Below are 15,691 nucleotides of genomic sequence, written 5' to 3'. Positions count from 1 at the left end.
GGCTCTCTCAGTCGTCTGTACATAAGTGTATATGACAGGTCACGGATGGCTTGTTTGCCAGGACATCGGACTATGTCAACTTCCCCACGGGCGACATCAGCCAGACTGAGAGGATAGTGGGTTTTCACTCTCTGGCTGGCTTCCCATGGGTACAGGGTGCAATTGATTGCGTACACATAGTAATCCGAGGCCCTGCACATGAGCCAGGAATGTTCATCGACCGAAAGGGATATCACTCCATCAATGCGCAGCTGGTTTGCGGCCACCGGAAGAGTTTTCTGCAGGTGTGTGCCAAATTCCCTGGCAACTGCTGTGATTCCTTCATTTTGAACGAATCCAACATCCCGGCCCTCTTCCATGCACAAGACAGACTTAAGGGTTGGCTCCTTGGAGACAATGGATACCCCCTGCAGATGTGGCTCATGACACCTGCGAGAAACCCCACCAGTGAGGCACAGTAGCAGTATAACAACAATCACATCACCACCAGGTCTGTTATTGAACAAGCCATAGGAATGCTCAAGATGCGCTTCAAGTACCTGGATTAATCTGGGGAATCCCGTCAGTACTCACCGGCGAGGTTGTGTAGAATAATACTCGTGTTTTGCTTCCTGCACAACATCGCTCAACAGAGAGAGTTACAGGTGGATGAGGTCCCATGCCATCATGAAACACCCACATCTGCCATCAACGTTGAAGAAGATGAGGAGGAGGACAATGGGCAACCCATCGGCAGAGCAGCGGCACACCTGGCTGCCCATGATGCCAGGGAGTCACTTTTTTTTGATAGATTCTCATCAAGAGATTTACAAATTGAAGATAGTGAAATACTCAGACCACCTGGAACGACGACCACCACCACCAAAACCAGTCCCAGAACTCCCCCCTACCCTGTTGCCCCAAACAGTCCTACAACCACACACACACCATTGTAAACGTGCCCAATGGGTGGCATCAAGTCTTGCCGTTCATGATGAGACACATGCAAGGGCCCTTTCATGAAAGGGACTCAAGAATGGACAAAACATGGCAGTGGTGGTGACAAATATGACATTTATTGTGAATGTAACAAAAAACAAAGAGAAATGAAAAACATGACATTTAGTCAGACACCCTTGTGCATACTCTTGGAGATCACAAAACATTCGCCTTCCTCTCCTATGGGGCGCATCCCATGGCTTCAGCAGCGATAGTAGCAGGTTGTTCAGGTCCCTGCCCTGACTGCTGAGATGCTCTTGGCCTATGCCCTCTGGGTTTTGGAGCCCTTGAGGGTACAGCCAAAGACTGTTCCACCTGCACCTGTGCAGGGGCAGACTCAGCCATTGGGAGGGGAGGCAGCATTGCGGGTACCGGTTGAGGGGGTGGGGTGGGGGCAATGGGTGAGACGTGGGAGCGCTTTGAGTGGAGCCCCCACTTCCATGTCCCCTTTCGCCATCGTCCCTCTCCAGGGCCATGGCCACATCGCTCCTACCGCTGTGCTGGACAACAGCTTGGAGGACATCTGTGATGCCTTGTAAGGCCAGTGCTAAAGTATCTGTCTGCCTGCTTAAGGCAGCAGAATGTTGGGTCACCCCAAGTCTGCACGGCCATTGTCAGGGCCCGAATAGTCTCATTTGTGAGCTGTGCTTGAAGCTCTATGGAGGCTGCCATTCTCTCCATCGCAGCCATTCCCGCACTCACCTGCGCCACCATTCCACCAATGGAATTGGACTCCTCCATCCTCTCCACTATTGTGGAGCGTGTGAATGCCACATCTTCCAGTACCGCGCAAAGGTGCATCTGTACCTCGATCATTTTTCTTCTCAAGGATGGCGCCTGGGGTTTAGCATGTGCGTTCAGCTGAGCAGAGTTTGGAGAGGACATGGATTCTCCAGAGCTGTCCCTGCTACCGGTGTCTGCTCTTGCTCACTTGTGAGTGGTGAATCACCAGGTGGCAACCCAACTAACTGTCTAATAGGACCCACCGAGGTGTGAGTATCTGTGCTGGTGCATGGCTTGCTATGATATGAAGGTGCACCCTCAGAGGCAAGGAGCTCCTCTGAGTACTCACCCTCATCCAGGTAGTCTGCTGCTTCAACATTCCTTGGAAGGCCCTGGAAGAGAACATACAACAATATTAAGAATCATCGCAGAAGTGATGTTGCAATGAGCATCCTGAGGTGTGCAACAGTTCAATCATTGATAATATCAATTCATGTTGTGTGTGAGGGATGTTAAAGTTCTGTCACCAGACATTTGTGGGATGCTAGTCTCGGCATCTGCAACAGCCAGGCATTCCAGCGTCCAGCTGAGCTTCAAGGCATCCTCCTCCACCTCTGTCAGGGCCACTAATTGTGGTGGCCTCTCTCCAGTCAGACTCCAGTCCCTTGCATTTTGCGCTCACTTCTCCAAGTGGAGAAAGAACAGACATGTGAGTGAGTGATGGGGTTACCCGTTGGATGCATTGATCTGGGTCAGGCTGACAATGAAACAAATGCATCAGAGGGAGAGTATCAGACAGATTCATCATATTGCATCAGGATTGGGGTGAGTGAGATGGTGGGTGCACAAATGGGGAGGTGAGGAAGTGTACAGAAAGTGAAGGCATCTTGACACTGAGCCTTAAGTGGGTGTGAGGACTGATGTGATGGAGTAGACTTGGCGGGACAGAGTTTTGGGGGGGTAATGTGCACCACAAAATGCAGGTGAATCGGTAACTGTACTCACTTTTCCTGACCTGGTTAGGTCATTGAAGCGCTTCCTGCACTGCGTCCAAGTCCTTGAGACGGTGCACCTGCTGGTCTCCTCCTCTGCCACCTCGAGCCAGGCCTTCTTGGAGGCAGAGGCAGGGCGCTTCCTCTTGTCTGCTGGGTACAATGTTTGCCCAGCAACTCCAGCGAAGAGTGCTGGCCTCGTCTGCTGCTGCTCCACATTTGCTGATTTCGTCTTTCTCCCTCAAAACCCGTGGTTGCAATGGCCCTTTAAATAATCCAGGTCCCAGCTCGTCATTCGGGTGTGCAGCTTAGAGAGATGAAACCCAGAAGTCACATTAAGAGTCTTCAATTGACGCGATCACTCAAGAAAATAAACAGAATTTTTTTCCGTGTTTCCCACGCACGTATTGATCCCCCACCCTCCCACTGCCTGCTGAGATCCCGCCAGTATGTTAAAATGTACCCCCCGTGTCAGTATCAAGTATTACCAGATCAGGTATAGCACAGCCATATGCAAATAGTCACAGCCATGCGCAGCTCTCTCTACTCTGCTCTAACAGCACCTGCCTCAGCCTCAACCTCAGAAGAACACTCTTTACTGGCATTTTATTCCATTCTATGGCTTCTCTGAATGAGATTGTCATGATGTGGAGATGCCGGTGATGGACTGGGGTTGACAATTGTAAACAATTTTACAACACCAAGTTATAGTCCAGCAATTTTATTTTAAATTCACAAGCTTTCGGAGGCTTCCTCCTTCCTCAGGTAAATGTTTGTCAATTAGTGCAAAATTAAGGGCAGTTTTGTGCTGTAGGCTCATGACCACTATCAGACAGAGGGGACTTTCATTCCATCAGTCTGTGGTAGATCTGAACCCAGGTTGCAGAGTTGAACGGCCAGTGTGCAATCCTCTGAACCACCCAGCTCCAAAGCTTTGTTTCTAAATAACACCTTAAATTTTAGCTCTACAGTGTTCAAAGTTGTTCAGTAATATATGAAATTGAATTCCACTGACAAAGTTGCAATCTTTTTTAAGAACTAGCTTTGTAAATTTCATTTAAAAATGGTTAAAATAAGCTTAAGGTTCTGACAAAAACAGCTGTGGAATTAATGGTCAGGAATTTCCTCCAAGCTGCTGTTGCTTCGATGCCGTAACTTCTTCAAAAGTGAAGCCGAAACCTGTTTACACATGTAAAGTGGGCCTCTGCCTCAATTCTGGTGAGGCTACATCAGTGGAGCAATAGCAGCTCTGAGGAAATTTCTGGCCTATGTCTGTGAATTGTAAAAATGATTATTATGTTGATTGCACCAGTAGTTGTTACCGATACTACACTTGCCATAAAGTTGAACTTTGCTCCTATGGATTTTTTTTGTATTACCAACATTCTTATCCACATGTCATATGAGACTAAATTAGGGGTAATATATAACAACAGAGCTGTAGACACGAGGAGTGGCTAGCAAACCTAATACTCAAAGGCTACTGATTTATCTATGACATTTCGTATAATAAGCATACGTTTTATATTTAATTTAATTTCATGCAAATGTGATCTAAATATTATTTACTTTGTAGCTTAAATTTATTTGCACAATTATTTAAAAATTCATAAGAGCCTTAGGAAGTCGTTCCTGTTGGGACGTAAGGCTTGAGCTCCTCTTTTAACTTTGAATCCTATTTACACAACTTTCTGGTACAACAAAAGATCTGGTTTTCCAACAGTTAAAATTGGAGCCATCGTTTTGTAGATGAATAGTGTCCTTTAATGCACTTTCAAAAGGTACTAGGTAGTTGTGTTTCCATGTGTTTTAAATGCAAGTTCATTCATTCAATTATTCAGTAACTATCCGTGTTTCTTGGTAGTGGACTACACAGATGATTCATGCAGGTAGGAGAAACTCAAATGACACGAAACATACTGTGTAAAATACTTTTTAAAAATTTGTTCATGGGATGTGGGCGTCGCTGGCGAGGCCAGCATTTATTGCCTATCCCTAATTGCCCTTGAGAAGGTGGTGGTGAGCCGCCTTCTTGAACCGCTGCAGTCCCTGTGGTGAAGGTTCTCCCACAGTGCTGTTAGGAAGGGAGTTCCAGGATTTTGACCCAGCTCCCGATGAAGGAACGGCGATATATTTCCAAGTCGGGATGGGTGTGTGACTTGGAGGGGAACGTGCAGGTGGTGTTGTTCCCATGTGCCTGCTGCCCTTGTCTTTATAGGTGATAGAGGTCGCGGGTTTGGGAGGTGCTGTCGAAGAAGCCTTGGCGAGTTGCTGCAGTGCATCCTGTGGATGGTACACACTGCAGCCACTGTGTGCCGGTGATGCATTAAAGTTGCATAAAAGGCTGAAGATATATAGGATAAAGAATGGCTGGGAGGTTCTTATAGGCCAGTAATTCAATTGAGCAATTCTTATATTATGTTTAGAGCAAAACTTGAGCTGATAATGAAGGTTAGGAAAGCTCTTATATAGTCTGCAGTGAATTCAAGTCAGTAACTATACATTTTTAAAATAATATTTTTAGTCTATAGTAAAATATTTTAAGTACATAGTAGATTCAACAAGAATGGTGGCAGCAGGGACGAAAGGGCAGTAAAAAAGAGTGGTATAGGACATGAAGGTGTATGCTATCATGTGACTTGTACCAGAGGATAATGAGGTTTTCTGCAATAGGCAATCAGCAAATAAACTATCATAGCAGTCTGTATGAAATCACCGTTTCGGGATACCAAATACATCTTCTAGATGAAGTTAATTTTCTACTGAAATTGGATACTGTAAAATTGCATGAATCAAACTTTGATAAGTTCAAAGAATTAAAATTTTCCTATAAATTCATGACCCTGCAACTTAAAATATGAGAAAATACATTTACAAACTTTTTTTTCATTTATTCTCAGGAATGAGTGATACTGGCAAGACCACATTTATAGCCCGTCCCTAGTTGACCTGAGAAGGTGGTAGTGAGCTTCCAGTAGGAAATGACAACTCCTTTTCACAGGCTTAGTTTTCACAACCTTTTTTTTCACAAATTCTTTTTCACAGCCTCACAACAGATCGCATGCTGATAGAAATAGAGTAATATCTTCAAGATGCTAAGTTAAAATGCAAGTATGTCCATTTGCCACACTATTGATTACCAAGACCTTTATCATATGCTATAGCAATAAATTATTAAAAACTCTTAGGACTCCTGTTAGGTTGTAAATTGAAAACATAACAACCTAATCTAACTGCACAGAAGAATATCAATAATAGTTGTAATAGAAAAATGATAAATTGCTTGCAGCTCATATTTGAATCATATGCAAATGGAGTGAAATAAAACAAAACAAATACCTTGTTAGGAAGTGGAGAGTAAAAGAGAACAAAATAGACTATTCAGAATTTTTCATGACAAACTAGAATGCATTTACTAGTGTCTAAAAATGGACAACATTATTGGCTGTACTATAATCTTGCAATGTTAAATGTATTTTTTAATATGCACAAGTGTTTTTTCAAACTGTCTGATATCTTTTAAAATTGTGTTATTACTTATCAGCACTAAATTGGAGAGGATTGAGTCCAAAAGATTGATCCATATTGTAGATCCCTATGTATCTCCAACTAATGTAAAGTTACTGTAAATCAGTAATCCATTGCAGTAAAGATGTCACAATTTCTATCCCTTTTGTGTGAATGCATTAGACATCCACGATGTGGAGTGCTCTGACCAACAACAGATTAAACCCCACATAAATTTAAATGTTATGTATTACAAATCAATACCAGGGAGAATTTTCATGTCTGAAATCTAATCATGGAGTTGAGATGACTGTTATAACCTGCTGAGTGAGATGACTGCTTTATCACTCCCCAGGTATACATTATTCTCAATATATTTAAACTGCTAGTTCTCGAACAATATACTTTCCCCGATGTGGATAGTTCCAGCTGACCGTTATTGCCAGGGTTATTGGACATACGGGACACATTCTCTGCACTATGTACTCTTCTTACATTGTACATTCTGATTGTACTGGAGGTGGGAAAAGAAGACTTTATTGATATCCTGCATTTCAATCATTGGCTGAAAGCCAAAAGGGAAAACTACATTAAAAGTTTTTGGTTAGGTGAAAAGAGATGCTAGAAGATTACAGCCTCTTTAAAACCTCCTTATTGCTTCATAATAAAGTAAGAGTTACCAAAGGGGTACCTGGGGATATTCTAAGACCTTATCCAACTCATGGTGCAATAATCCAGTTTCTCATTAGTAATCTCATTAGTAAAAATTGTGAATAGTAAAGGCCCTGAGACCGATTCCTAGGCACTCTACTGGTCACTGGTCTCCAATTAGAGCTGTTACTATTAATCACTAATCAATATCCATTGTTTCCTATTATTTAGCCAACTTGGCCAATTTATTACTTCCTTTTTTATCCCAAGAGCTTTCACTTTAGCTACAACTCTCTGTTGAGGATTTTATCAATTTTTTTCTGAATCTAAAATAAAAGAAAATCTTCAGTATAGCCACAATAATCCTCAATTTTCCTCAATTTTGTTACTGTGTTAAAGTAGACCAATATCTTATCAGTAATTAATTCATTCGTTTGTTATTTTGGTCTTTCTTATGAATTAACCAGGAGTTTTGAGACCAATCAGTTATGAACCATCCCCTCTAAAATCTGACAAACTGATGAAAATGCTGTGATGTATTACTCAAACCGCTAGAGGTAATTACAGAAATTTCATCCGAATGAGGTGAATTCATTCTTGGGATGTGGGCATTGCTGGCAAGGTCAGCATTTATTGCCCACCCCCAGTTATAACTGAGTGGCTTGCTAGGCCACTTGAGAGGATAGCTAAGAGTTGACCACGTTGGTGTGGAACTGGAGTCACATACAGACCAGACCGCCTAAGGATGGCAGGTTTCCTTCCCTGAAGGATGTTAGTGAACCAGTTGGGTTTTTATGACAATCCAACAGCTAATGGTCAATTTTACTGGTACTAGTTTGTTATTTCAAATTCTCAAATTGCCATGAATTTGATTTGAAGTCATGGGGCAGGATTTTAACTGGGGAAAACGGGTGGGTTGGCCGCGGGAACATTGAAAATTGCAACAATTTCAGACCCGCCTCCAACCCGCCCATTTCTGGTTTTCACCGGGGTGGGCCGAGGAGCTGAGGAGGAGAGTTGGTCACTAAAACCTTTCAAGGCGGCTGTGGGCCTCCATTTTTTCAGGTTTTGCGACTGCAACCCCTGGGGGCCGGGATTCCCGGGCCTTCTCCTTCATGCCGCGTGAGAGGAGGCGAGAAGGCCTGAAACTGCAGGTAAGTACCTTTCTGACACAGCTTGTGGGCCCGGAGAAACAGAAGTGCTTCCCCCAGGTCCAACAAGCCTACCTGCGGCGACCTCTCTCCCAACGATCGTGGACTCCCCCCCCCCCCCCCCCCTCCAACCCCCCCAAATGATCATGGACCCCCGCGATGACCCTGACCGACCGCCCCCCTTGGTGACTGATCCTCCCGGTGACTGATACCCAATTGCCCCTCACATGACCCCCAATTCCCCCCCCCCGGCCCAGTGACTGACCCTCCCCCATGCCCACCCGTGCCCCCCATCCATACAATCTAAGACTTACCTGAACACTTACCTTTTCACATCCTCTTCCTTGCTCTGCTCCTATCCGACTGAGATCAAAATCGTAAGGACGTCCGGAAAACTCATACTTCCAGGTTTCCCGTTCGCGATTCGACCCCACCGCCCCCTTCCCGGCTCAGAGTCAAAACCCTGGCCACTTCGCTATCCGACACTCGATTGGGATATTTCTAGATTCACTGTTTTGGAGATGAGTGCATGCATAATGGATTGAAAAAATGTGAAGCTGCATCATACAAAATGAATGTAAAAAACTCTGGAGGAATCTAAATCAGAAGTTTTCATTCCCTTAATATGCTGTATCTTATTTCCATATGATCAATAAAAAAAGCAAAATCAACTCCTTTTACCTGCCTTTGCTCCATATCTCTTGATACCCTTACCTAACAACAATCTATCTGTCTTTCTCAGTTTTGAAAGCTCCAAATCTCCTAGCATCCCACAGCCTTTTGAGGGAGAGTGTTCCAGTTTTCTATTATCTTTTGTGTGAAAAAGTGCTTCCTGATTTCACTCGTGAATGCCCTACCTCTAATTTTAAGATTACGCCCCCTTGTTCTTGATTCCCTCACCTGAGGCAATAGTTTCTCCATATTTACCCCATCGAATCCTTTTACCATTTTAAACACCTTGGCCCAGAATTTCCACTAGGTTGCACTAGGTTTTTCAGCGCAATCCGGCCGAATCAGTGGAAAACATTGTGGAATTTCAGTTTCTTTGATGTTTCGCGCTGGCTAAAAAAAAATCGCATAGAAGCTAGCCCCGCCCACAAAGCTGGCCACACCCGTCCCCCTGCTCGAAACAACGAGGATGGTGAGCTTCCACCGATTGCACCAACCTGCGGTTGTTCAAGGAGGGTTTTAAAATTAAGCCAGTTTTCTTAGGCACAAAGGCACTAGTGGGCACGGTTTAAATGTTTTTAAATATTAAAAAATATTAATTTACTAAGAAAATGACTAGTGTACACTAATGGAACTAAAAATGCTTCAATATAGTTTTTTTGAGTCATTTTCAGTGATTTTAAATCAGGTTACTCACAGGCAGAGGACTGCACACCTTTTTTAAAAATGCTTATTTTTAATGATAAACTAATTTTCACTTGTATTAATTAAACTGCACCAGGTTACCACTCTTAAATACATCTCTTAAATACATCAACCAATATTTTTGATTGCAAAAAGAATAAATAAACGAATACGCTATGTTAAGCTGCCGAATTGCACAGATTCATGGCAGATTTTACATTTGTCTTTATGTTAATGCATTTGAGTTGAAACGTGCTGTAAAATGCGCCATCGCAATTTTCAGGCGCAATTTGTGCCGAAATATCGATTGTGCCCAAAGCGGAAACTCCAGGCCCTTGATTGGATCACCCCTCAATCTTCTATACTCAAAAGAAATCAAGCCAAGTTTATGTAACGGGTCCTTATCATTTAACCGTCTCAGCCCCAATGTCATTCTTGTGAATCTGCGCTGCACCCTCTCCAAGGCCGATATATCTTTCCTGAGATGCGGTGTCCAAAACTGAATGCAGTACTCCAGATGGGGTCTGATCAAGGCTCTTTTCAACTGAATCATAACTTCTTCCCCTTTGTAATCCAGCTCCCATGAGATAAAGGCCAACATTCCATTCACTTTTTTGTTTGTTTTTTGTACCTGTTTACTAGCTTTTAATGATTCCCAAATCTCTTTGCTCCTCTACAGCTCCTAGTGTCTCACCATTTAGAAAATACTCCGATTTATCTTTCTTGTGTCCAAATCGGATGATCTCACACTTGCTCACATTGAACTCCCATCTGCCATAGTTTTGCCCATTCACTTAATCTGTCGATGTCTCTTTGCAAGTTCCTGCTCCAATCTGCACCACTTACTGTCCCTCCTAACTCAGTGTCACCTGCAAACTTGGATATACAATTCTCTATTCCTCCATCCAAGTTATTAATAAATATGATGAAAAATTGGGTAGTGGACTTCCAGAAACGACCTGGGAATTCATGTGTGACCACCCCTGAAGCAACCCTCCTTGTAAAATTCTTCAAGAAGTCAGCCTGCATGAGAACTTGTTTAATTCTGGCCTATCTATTCGTACACTTGTGTTTAAGCTAGGGTTGCCAACCCTCCAGGATTGGCCAGGAGTCTCCCGGAACTGGGGATCAGTCCCCTGAACACTGCTGCTAGTAGCCTGGGAGAAAAGTACTTTGTATTGGTGGTTTTTCCTGTATGCCTCTAGAGTGTGGAGCTGCATTTCCCACCCCCACCATCCTACTTGCTTCCCTGGTGCTTGAGAAGCCTGTTTATCTTCTATTTCTGAACAGACGTTGAGTGAGAAATAGTTGCCAGCTGATAACAGTGCAGCAAAGTTCACTTTAAAAAAAATTAGAGGGAGGGAAGATTAAAAAAGACAATCACTGAGTACAAGTACCTCACCATCTTATTCGGACCTCCTGACCAACGAGTAGCATGCTGGAAGTGGAACTTGCATCTTTCCTACATTATACAACAGTGACTACACTTCAAAAGTACTTCATTGGCTGTAAAGATCATCAAAGGCGCTATTTAAATGCAAGTCTTCCTTTCTTTTCTTAGAACAAAATATTTTAATGTAGAAAAATAACATTTTAGGAAAATTTGTTTCTTTTCCATCAATGAATTTAATGTTTTGTTTTATATTCATGTTATGAGTGAAGAGAGAAACCCTATGTATTCTTAAAGATTAACTGATTTATTACCATCATAGAGTTACATAGAATCTACAACACAGAAACAGGCCATTCAGCTCAACTTGTCCATGCCACTGTTTATGCTCCATACGAGCCTCCTCCCACCCCTCTTCATCGAACCCTATCAGCATATCATAAGAACATAAGAACATAAGAAATTGGAGCAGGAGTAGGCCAATCGGCCCCTCGAGCCTGCTCCGCCATTCAATAAGATCATGGCTGATCTGATCCCAACCACAAATCTAAAGAACACAAGAAGTCGGAGCAGGACCCGGCCACATAGCCCCTGGGCCCTCTCCGCCACCCACAGGGCATTGACCGATCCGAACTCAGCTTCATGTCCAATTTCCTGCCCGCTCCCCATAACCCCTAATTCCCTTTACTTCTAGGAAACTGTCTATTTCTGTTTTAAATTTATCTAATGATGTAGCTTCCACAGCTTCCTGGGGCAGCAAATTCCACAGACCTACCACCCTCTGAGTGAAGAAGTTTCTCCTCATCTCAGTTTTGAAAGAGCAGCCCCTTATTCTAAGATTATGCCCCCTAGTTCTAGTTTCACCCATCTTTGGGAACATCCTTACTGCATCCACCCGATCAAGACCCTTCACAATCTTATATGTTTCAATAAGATCGCCTCTCATTCTTCTGAACTCCAATGAGTAGAGTCCCAATCTACTCAACCTCTCCTCATATGTCCGCCCCCTCATCCCCGGGATTAACCGAGTGAACCTTCTTTGTACTGCCTCGAGAGCAAGTATGTCTTTTCTTAAGTATGGAGACCAAAACTGTATGCAGTATTCCAGGTGCGGTCTCACCAATACCTTATATAACTGCAGCAATACCTCCTTGTTTTTATATTCTATCCCCCTAGCAATAAAAGCCAACATTCCGTTGGCTTTCTTGATCACCTGCTGCACCTGCATACCAACTTTTTGATTTTCTTGCACTAGGACCCCCAGATCCCTTTGTACTGCAGTACTTTCCAGTCTCTCGCCATTAAGAAAATAACTTGCTCTCTGATTTTTCCTGCCAAAGTGCATAACCTCACATTTTCCAATATTATATTGCATCTGCCAAATCTCCGCCCACTCACCCAGCCTGTCTATATCCCCTTGTAGGTTTTTTATGTCCTCCTCACTCTCTACTTTCCCTCCCATCTTTGTATCATCTGCAAATTTTGATATGTTGCACTCGGTCCCCTCCTCCAAATCGTTAATATAGATTGTAAAGAGTTGGGGACCCAGCACCGACCCCTGTGGAACACCACTGGTTACTGGTTGCCAGTCCGAAAATGAACCATTTATCCCAACTCTCTGCTTCCTGTTCGATAACCAATCCTCCACCCATGCCAGAATATTACCCCCAATCCCGTGATTTTTTATCTTAAGTAATAATCTTTTATGTGGCACCTTGTCGAATGCCTTCTGGAAGTCTAAATACACTATGTCCACTGGTTCCCCTTTATCCACCCTATACGTTATATCCTCAAAGAACTCAAGCAAATTTGTCAGACATGACTTCCCCTTCATAAAGCCATGCTGACTTTGTCCTATTAAATTATGCTTATCTAAATGTTCCGTTGCTGTCTCCTTAATAATAGACTCCAAAATGTTACCCACCACAGATGTTAAGCTAACTGGCCTATAATTTCCAGCCTTCTGCCTACTACCCTTTTTAAATAACGGTGTTACATTAGCAGTTTTCCAATCTGCCGGGACCTCTCCTGAGTCCAGGGAATTTTGGAAAACTATCACCAAAGCATCCACAATCCCTACTGCCACTTCCCTCAAGACCCTAGGATGGAAGCCATCAGGTCCAGGGGATTTATCCGCCTTGAGTCCCATTATTTTACTGAGTACCATCTCCTGAGTGATTTTAATCGTATTTAGCTCCTCCCCCCCGAGAGTCCCCTGTTTGTCCAGTGTTGGGATATTCTTAGTGTCCTCTACTGTAAAGACTGAAACAAAATATTTGTTCAGCATTTTTGCCATCTCCATGTTTCCCACCATTAATTTCCCGGTCTCAACCTCTAAGGGACCAATGTTTGCCTTAGCCACCCTTTTTCTTTTTATATAACTATAGAAACTCTTGCTATCTGTTTTTATATTTTTTGCTAATTTCTTTTCATAATCTAACTTCCCTTTCTTAATCAATCCTTTAGTTACTTTTTGCTGTCTTTTGAAGAATTCCCAATCTTCTATCCTCCCACTAAGTTTGGCTACCTTATATGTCCTTGTTTTTAGTCGGATACTATCCTTGATTTCTTTACTTAGCCACGGGTGGCTGTCATTTCTTTTACACCCTTTTTTCCTCAGTGGAATATATTTATTTTGAAAGTTGTAAAATAACTCCCTAAATGAACACCACTGCTCATGTACCGTCTTACCCTTTAATCTATTTTCCCAGTCCACTTTAATCAATTCCGCTCTCATACCATCATAGTCTCCTTTATTCAAGCTCAGTACGCTTGTTTGAGAATCAACCTTCTCACCCTCTAATTGGATATGGAATTCAACCATGTTGTGGTCGCTCGTTCCAAGGGGATCCTTAACTAGGACATTATTAATTAATCCTGACTCATTACACAGGACCAGGTCCAAGGTTGCCTGCCCCCTTGTAGGATCAGTTACATACTGCTCAAGAAATCCATCCCTGATGCACTCAATGAACTCGTCCTCAAGGCTGCTCTGCCCAATTTGATTTGTCCAGTTAATATGATAATTAAAATCCCCCATAATTATGGCTGTTCCCTTATTACATGCCCCGACTATCTCCTGATTAATACTTCTTCCAGCAGAGTTGCAACTATTAGGAGGCCTATATACTACGCCCACTAATGTTTTTTTTCCCTTATTATTCCTTATCTCCACCCAAACTGTTTCATTATCTTGATGCTTTGTCCCAATATCATTTCTCTATTACAGTGATTCCTTCCTTTATTAACATAGCCACCCCACCTCCCCTTCCTTCCTGCCTGTCCTTCCTGATTGTTAAATACCCTGGCATATTTAATTCCCAGTCGTTGTCACCCTGCAGCCATGTTTCTGTAATGGCCACAAGATCATACCCATACGTAGTTATTTGTGCCGTTAACTCGTCCATTTTATTACGAATGCTACGTGCATTCAGATAAAGAACTTTCAAATCTGTTTTGTGACGCTTAGTTCCTGCTTTTTCCTTTTTTAACACTTTACCTATTACTCCATACCTTCTGTCCCTTCCTGTTACGCTTTCCTCTCTCTCCCTGCTCAGGTTCCCAACCCCCTGCCACTTTAGTTTAAACCCTCCCCAACAGCACTAGCAAACACTCCTCCTAGGACAGCGGTCCCGGCCCTGCCCAGGTGCAGACCATCCGGTTTGTACTGGTCCCACCTCCCCCAGAACCGTTTCCAGTGTCCCAGGAATTTGAATCCCTCCCCCTTGCACCATTCCTCTAGCCACGTATTCATTTGAAATATCCTCCTATTTCTACTCTGACTAGCACGTGGCACTGGCAGCAATCCTGAGATTACTACCTTTGAGGTCCTATTTTTTAATTTACCTCCTAACTCCCTATATTCTGCTTTTAGGACCTCATCCCCTTTTTTACCTATATCGTTGGTGCCTATGTGCACCACGACAGCTGGCTGTTCGCCCTCCCCCTCCAAAATGTTCTGTAGCCGCTCCGAGACATCCTTGATCCTTGCACCAGGGAGGCAACACACCATCCTGGAGTCTCGGTTGCGGCCGCAGAAACGCCTGTCTATTCCCCTTACAATTGAGTCCCCTATCACTATAGCTCTGCCACTCTTTTTCCTCCCAGCCTGTGCAGCAGAGCTACCCGTGGTGCCAGGAAGTTGGCTGCTGCTGCCTTCCCCTGATAAGTCATCCCCCCCAACAGTATCCAAAGTGGCATATCTGTTTGAGAGGGGGATGGCCACAGGGGACCCCTGCACTACCTGCCTGCATCTCTTACTCTTCCTGGTGGTCACCCATTCACTTCCTGCCTGTATACCCTTTACCTGCGGTGTGACCAACTCGCTAAACGTGCTATCCACGAGTTTCTCTGCATCGCGGATGCTCCACAGTGAGTCCACCCGCAGCTCCAGCTCCGAGATACGATCGGTCAGTAGCTGCAGGTGGACACATTTCCCGCACACATGGTCGGCAGGGACACTGGTAGTGTCCATGACTTCCCACATCTTGCAGGAGGAGCATATCACGGGTGCGAGGTCTGCTGCCATGACTTGCCTTAGCTTAGTTACCCCTTTTAAATTACGTTGAAATTAGAAAATGTTAACTATACTAGGGACCTAGGTTCACTAAAAAAAAAACACTATCTGCTATAAAACCTGCAGATCTTCCCTTTCTTATTACTTTACTTACAGTAAAATGGTAGAAATACTCACCTGAACCTACTCACCAATCAGCTGCCTCCCCTGTGCCGCGTCACTTTCTGACTGGTGACGTCACCCCGAACTCTGCCGCTGGTCTCAGAGTCTCGCTCTCAGAGTAAGCTCTGGTCTCGCTCTCTCCGCGCTGTTTATATCCCCGCTCTGGTCTCGCTCTCTCCCGCCGCTCACCGACTGGACTCTCGCTCTCTCCGCGCTGTTTATATCTCCGCTCTGGTCTCGCTCTTTACCGCCGCTCACCGACTGGACT

At 43.9% G+C, this 15,691-nt stretch overlaps 1 pseudogene; it reads left to right on the top strand.

Moving 5' to 3' along the window:
* Positions 1-1,861: 1,861 nt before the first annotated feature.
* LOC137326870 (uncharacterized) overlaps positions 1,862-15,691 on the top strand; it is a 45,069-nt pseudogene continuing 31,239 nt past the window's right edge.

Source organism: Heptranchias perlo, chromosome 11, assembly GCF_035084215.1.
Source record: "Heptranchias perlo isolate sHepPer1 chromosome 11, sHepPer1.hap1, whole genome shotgun sequence".
NCBI lineage: Eukaryota > Metazoa > Chordata > Chondrichthyes > Hexanchiformes > Hexanchidae > Heptranchias > Heptranchias perlo.
This window is presented reverse-complemented; position numbering and strand designations above follow the sequence as displayed.